We start from the raw sequence: 6849 nt of genomic DNA, 5'->3' as shown, positions 1-6849 counted from the left end.
CTTTGCTCTTGCTTTTTTAAGTCAATAGCCATGTGAAACTATACTTATATCCCAGCGACAAAGTTTTCTGCTATCAGTTTTGGGTTTGCAAAATGCCTTTCTCTGTCTCACTGACTTCAACCCTTCCAACTAGTATTCCATTTCAGTGAGGTCTATCTTATTTCTCACATGCACCAGGATATTATCTATGAAGCTAATAACATTGTAATCGGATTTCAAGTACGATACTGCAGCATGCCTTGAAACTCACTTAAAATATTTTTTTCAGGGTGGAATAAATAAGAAATATCTATTGATGTGTCTTATTTATAAACTATTTGGTTGGTTTTGCATTTTTCCTGAAGGAACAAGGGCATGCTTAAAATCTAACATTGGCTTCAGTGACTCAGAGCAGCTTTGATTTGCTTTATCTAGTTCAGGGGTAGGCAACTTCGGCCATTTTATGACTCATGGACCAACTCCCAGAATTCCTGAGTCAGCTGACTCAGGAATTCTCGGAGTGGAAGTCCATGAGTCATAAAAGAGCCGAGGTTGCCTACCCCTGATCTAGTTAATCAGACTTCCTGATAGGGAGAGATAAGCTGGCTACACTGATCCCTATGCTGTAATATCTAGATTGAATATTACTTGATATGTGGGCTACCCTTAAAAATGAATTCAAATTCTGAATCCAGAATTGAGCGTTTAAAAGAACCATCTAAACCACAGATAAGTGTTCTGTAGGGCTATTTTTTCATCCTTTTGATAGATTGCAAAGCCTCTTTGGCCATACCTGCTAGAACAGAGGTCTTCAAACTTGGCTCTTTTATGACTTGTGGACTTCAACTCCCAGAATTCCTCAGCCGGGCATAAAAGGGCCAAGTTTGAAGATCCCGGTGCTAGAGAATGAAGGGCCAGTATACCACAGGTATAAAATATATTCCAATACAGTTTCCAATATAGCCACATCACAGAAAAATAAAAGCAAGAACCTGCAAAATGCAGGTTTACCTTCATGGCTGTCAGAGTGGGTAGAGTGGAAAGAATATCTCTCCCATATCAACCTCTTTGTGCATAAAGTTTGCCAGAGGCAAACACTCTATATTCCTCTTTAAGAGAAAAAAAGTGAGCTGCGTCAATAAGAGTGCCCCAATTTTGTAATGCCCTCTCAGGGAAAGAATTCCTGATACCATTTTACCATTTTACCATTTTGGTTCAGGATTAAACATTGTTATTTATCCCAACACTTTAAAAGTACATTTATTAATAAATGTTTCAAGGTATCAAACTCCTTGCTTATGTTAGGATTTAGGCTAACAGTCAGTGTAATATAATATTTAATTTGTTTCACCAGGACTAGCAAGATCCAAGATCAGATCTACCCCTAGACATTTTACACCAAAATGACCATATGCATGTTGTGTTTTAATCAAGAAATGCTGCCATTTATACCTGTACAGCGATGTCTGATGTAAGTACATAAGTTACCATTTTGCATGACACCATCTTGAATGTATCAACACTTGTCCCCTTTGCCTTCCCAAGCAACTGCCCATGTCTCTGCCATGGAAACTTGCTAGGTGACTTTGAGTCATTCCCTCATTCCAAGCCTAATCCATCTTATAAGAAAAAAATTGGAGGGAAAATTGGAAGACAGAGCATTGCCTAAGTTTCCTAGAGGAAAAATGGGGCACTTCATCTAATCTGGTCATTCTTGGGGCTTTATATCATCAGAAGAATGTATTTCTATTTCATTCTATACTTAAAATCTTAGACTTTAGTATGCCAAAGCTGGATCATGACATCACATCATTGATATTTCACTACAGGGTTCCAGCCTTATGCAGCTGTATATGTCATCTATATGAAAACATTCCTGTATTTTAAGGCACCGGGCATAAATCTATGTTAAAGAACTGGAAGAAGAAACAGTAAGGCTCTAAATTTGATCAGTTATGGACTAACATTTCATGATCAGAAGTAGATGAATTTTTTATTCATTGGCTTTCCCCTCCTTCCCCAGCATGTATTCTGCCTTCTTCTCAAATCCTCAAAGGACGGATCCAAATAAAACATTAGTAACTGAGCTAATGCAATCCTTGTCCTTGTGAGAGTAGTCTTTCCCCCAAAATGCTTCGAAATAATGAGTGAGAGATCCTGTCTTCTGATTTTCAGAAACTTTATTCCCTAAGGCTAAATTTCTTACTTTTTTTGTCACTCTATTATGTGGATTGAACCAATCATTCCACAGTACTGGGAGAATTTTAAGTTCATCTGATTTTTTTTGCATTTGTTTCTATGCTCCACATATATCCCTTTACATCATGAATTTATTATAATATACTAAAATGTCTGAAGTACATTTTACAAAAAAGGTTATGAGTTTCCTATTGCAAGCAGCTTTTTAAATACCCTTTATAGAATTTCTTTTAAGAGAGAGAATGTAATTTCATAATGTTTTTGCTTGGATTTCTGGATAAGCATAATCCAGCAATAGGATTTTGAAATACCGTCAAGTATTGTTTTTAAAAGGAGAAGTGCTTTATTTCAGCCCCACAGCAATTTAAATAATAATAATAAATTACCATTCTGTACAGGAAATACCCTGGCCTGAGGCAGATTTATAAAATAAAACTCTATTTTGAATAAGGAAAGAGTTTAATTTCAGCTTTGAAGCAAACCTTGGAAATAAATACAGTTATAAGTAGCAAACACCTTTGCCTGGAGCATTAAAGCAGTTTTTGAAAATAAAATGCTGTTCTAATTATAAAGATCCTTGACTGGAAGCAACATTTCATCTCAGCCACTCAAATCTAGATTTATTGTGGTTAGCAGCAGATACTGGCTACTCCCAACTGTTTCTCCCCTGAAGATTCCCACGTGTAGCAGAGAGGAAGCTCATCTTCATGTCTCTCTTATGTTTTCTAAAGATAGAGAAAGTGAGTTCACAAGACCCAGCAAGCACTGATGTATGCCATGATCAAACTGGATATTCAGTACCAGTGTGATAAGCTGGAAGCAACATTTCTTCTTTGGCTTTTTGACTAGGGAAACTACAGCTGACTTTGGGTAGAATGACCCTGACCACAAAAAAAAACCCCACCAAGTACTCCTTGACTTATAACAATTCATTTAGTGACTGTTCAAAGTTACAATGGCACTGGTAAAAGTGACTTATGACTTTTTCACACTTACCACCATTGCAGCATTCCCATGGCCATGTGATTAAAATTTGGACGCTTGGCAATTGGAATGCATTTATGACAGTCACAGTGTCCCAGAGTCATGTGATCATCGTTTTTGACTCTCTGACAAGCAATGAGGAAGCCAGATTCACTTAACAACTGTGTTACTAACTTAATTGCAGTGGTACATTTAACAACTGTGACAGAAAGATTGCAAAGTGGGGCAAAACTCATTTAACAAACTGTCTTGCTTAGCAACAGAAATTCTGAGTTCAGTTGTGGTCATAGGTCGATGACAATCTGTAGTTAGTGGGTATGATCCGTACACTGTAGACCAGGGGTCCCCAACCCCCTGTCCATGGACCGGTACCGGGCTGCGGCATGCCAGCAACCGGGCCACACAAACAAGCAAAGCCTCATCCACGGGATGCAGGCAGCACCCCAAACTATGCCCCCTCCGGTCTGTGGAAAAACCTCTCTCCTCATAACTAGTCCCTGGTGGCCAAAAGATTAGGGACTTCTGCTGTAGACTGTGGAACAGCACAGATTATTTGGTAACAATAATTACATTTCTATATTTATTATAGGAGGGTTTCTAAATCTTGGCAACTTGACAATGTGTGGACTTTAGTTCCCAGAATTCCCCAGGCAGACCACAGTATTTAGTATCTATTTGATGTTATATGCATACTAAAATCTCTTCTTTTATTTTGGCAAAACTTAAGTAGATATTCTGCTTCAGTTTGATGTTTCTGAGGGAAAGCAGCCAAAATCATTATATCATTTTCTTCAAAGAATATGAACCAACCTTAAAAAAACCCCCAAGAACAAAACCCTTAAGTTTGCCACACTATACAGCAGTGTTTGTTAATCTCGGTAACTTTAAGCTATATGGACTTCAACTCCCAGAATTCCCTAACCACCACTCTGTGTCACCCAGACACTACCTAGATGCTTTGTGAACACTCATAATATGATGATAAGAGAGTAACAATCTTCTTATAAGCTCTGGCATATTGACTCTGGATACAGTGTACATATAGTAAGATGGGTAGCCACTGACAGAATTATCCTAGAATTTGACTAGTTTTTTTTAATGGCCATCTCCACATCTCATGGCCATAGTTTCAGCAGTACAACTATTGTTACTATATTGAATAAAAAAAGCAAACTTCCTTTCAGCAATCCTGAATCTTTTTACTGTCAGCTTCAGTGACTGGTCCCAAATCTCACTGTATATATACAGCAGTGCTTTTTATATCTGATTTTCCTTGCCATGCATGTTTTTTTATATTCAACTACCACTTATTATGTCACGTCTGTTATGCCATAGCCTTTCCTGACTGAAAAACCTTTCTCATTTTGATTGCCCTTTTCTGCAGAGAAAAGAACTATACATAGTACAGGTAGTGAGAACAAGTAATCAGTGGAACAACCTGCCTCTAGAAGCTGAGAATGCTCCAACACTGGAAGTTTTTAAGAAGAGACTGGACAGCCATTTGTCTGAAATGGTATAGGGGTTGAGCAGGGGGTTGGACTTGATGACCTCTAAGGTCCCTTCTAACGTTGTTGTTGTTATTATTCCTCGACTTACAACAGTTTGTTTAGTGACTGTTCAAAGTTACAAAGACACTGAAAAAAGTGTCTTATTACCGTTTTTCACATTTATGACTATTGCAGCATCCCTATGGTCATGTGATCAAAATTCAGATGCTGGGCAACTGACTCATATTTATGACGGTTGCCGTGTCCCAAAGTCATGTGATCACCATTTGCAACCTTCTGACAAGCAAAGACAATGGGGAAGCCAGATTCACTAAACAGCCGTGATACTAACTTAACAACTGCAATGATTCACTTAAGAACTGTGGCAGGAAAGGTCATAAAAAGGGGCAACATTCACTTAACAAATGTCTCCCTTAGAAACAGAAATTTTGGGCTCAATTGTGGTCGTATTGCACCAGGCTATAAGTGGATTTTTTCCCCAGACGGTATGTATATGCCAGACTAACATATACTATGCTACAATTATTTAAATTAATTTAGGGCTGTCTTGCTCCCTCTCTCTTTTTAATCATGCAGCCTGGATGGTATTTCTTTGGATGACAAAGAGTGAATAAAAACTATGCTGCTATTAGCTGATATTGTAGCACATTGATTCTCTGAGACACATAACCCTCTGTAGCAATTTTAGTGCTTAAGCCACCTGTCATTTTCATTTTTATTTCACTTAGCAAGAGTGAGTAAGATTTTCTGTTTATTTGTGGTTTGCTTAATTTTTATAAGCACAGAAACATGCCTGCAAAAACAAACTTGTCTACAATGAATCCAAACAAGATGCAGATCAGGAAAAAAAGTGTGTGATGTTGGCACATTTTTTTGAGCTCTGACCGTGATTTATATGGCTGATTTATCATAATTAAGAAGTCAGGGCTCAGTGTTAAAATAAATTATTCTGATCACAGAGAAACAGTTTTTAAAATTGCTTGCATTTTGCTGCCCTTTTGAAACTCAACCTCATTGCTATGTTGTTTCCACCTCAGGATAACCATTGTCACTTGTAATCTTGTTAGGATTCTTGTCCATTATGACTTTCCCTAAATACATACATACATACATACATACATACATACATACATACATACATACATTTGAAGACTTGCCTGTTGGCTAAATGGTACCTCATATTACAGCACTTTGGAAGTACAATTGGTAGAAAGCTGAAAAGTGATTGAGTGAGAGGAGTGGACTAAGAAAGGGCAGGATATAAGTATAAATATTATTGTTTATATTTGTAGTGCTTTGTAGTAATTGATTTTTTTTAAACAGCAAATTCACCTTTTGGGGGGAGGTGTCATTCTTAATTATGAGCACATTAAACATTTATAATGAGTGTGAAATAGCAGTATTTTCCCACAAGAAACTTCTGCAATCTATTCTGCTGAATGATTTGGTATATATGTAACTACAGCACTATAGTTTTTCCTTCCACAATGCAATGCTCTGAATGCCCATTTCAATAGAAAGAAATGACATTTTTGGCATACCAAAGAGAGATTCTGGCAAACTTGGGAAAACACTAAAGGATGAGGAGGATAAAAATAAGAAAAGCAGGAGGGGCAAAAGGGAGAATTCAACCCAACATAGTATTACAAAATACTGAATACTATGAGAGAAAGGTAAAACCAAGCAATATTCTGGAAATAAACTCTCTTTAGAATTGTATAGAAATAGCAAGGCTATTTTCTTGCATTTTATCTTGCTGACACGTATGACTCTATCAATAGAAAACAAAGCAAAGAAACGCAAATATCCATGGTTTAGTTCCAAAACAACATTCAGTTCCTACACTTCGATGCATTAGGAAAGTTTACTTAACCTCAGCTACAAGGTACCACAAGGAATATACATGGCAAGCAGCCACATTTGTAATGCTGTATAGCTGGGAAATCTGTTTCTTGCTGTCCTTTACATAAGAATACTGTATAAGGACATCCATATTTTTTTAGGCCAAAAAGCATCAAGTCAAATAACTTGCTTTCTATATCGACCCACCAGATGTATCTTGGATGTCCACGTGCAGGATCTGTAAGAAAATCTTCCATATCACAAACTCCCAAACAATGGATAAATGTATATATGTAACTGTATGTGCATGTAGGTGTACACTCAGATGCTTATCTAC

The sequence above is a fragment of the Vipera berus genome (assembly GCF_964194415.1).
Source record: "Vipera berus genome assembly, chromosome: 1".
Taxonomy (NCBI): domain Eukaryota; kingdom Metazoa; phylum Chordata; class Lepidosauria; order Squamata; family Viperidae; genus Vipera; species Vipera berus.
Note: the sequence above shows the minus strand (reverse complement) of the source record.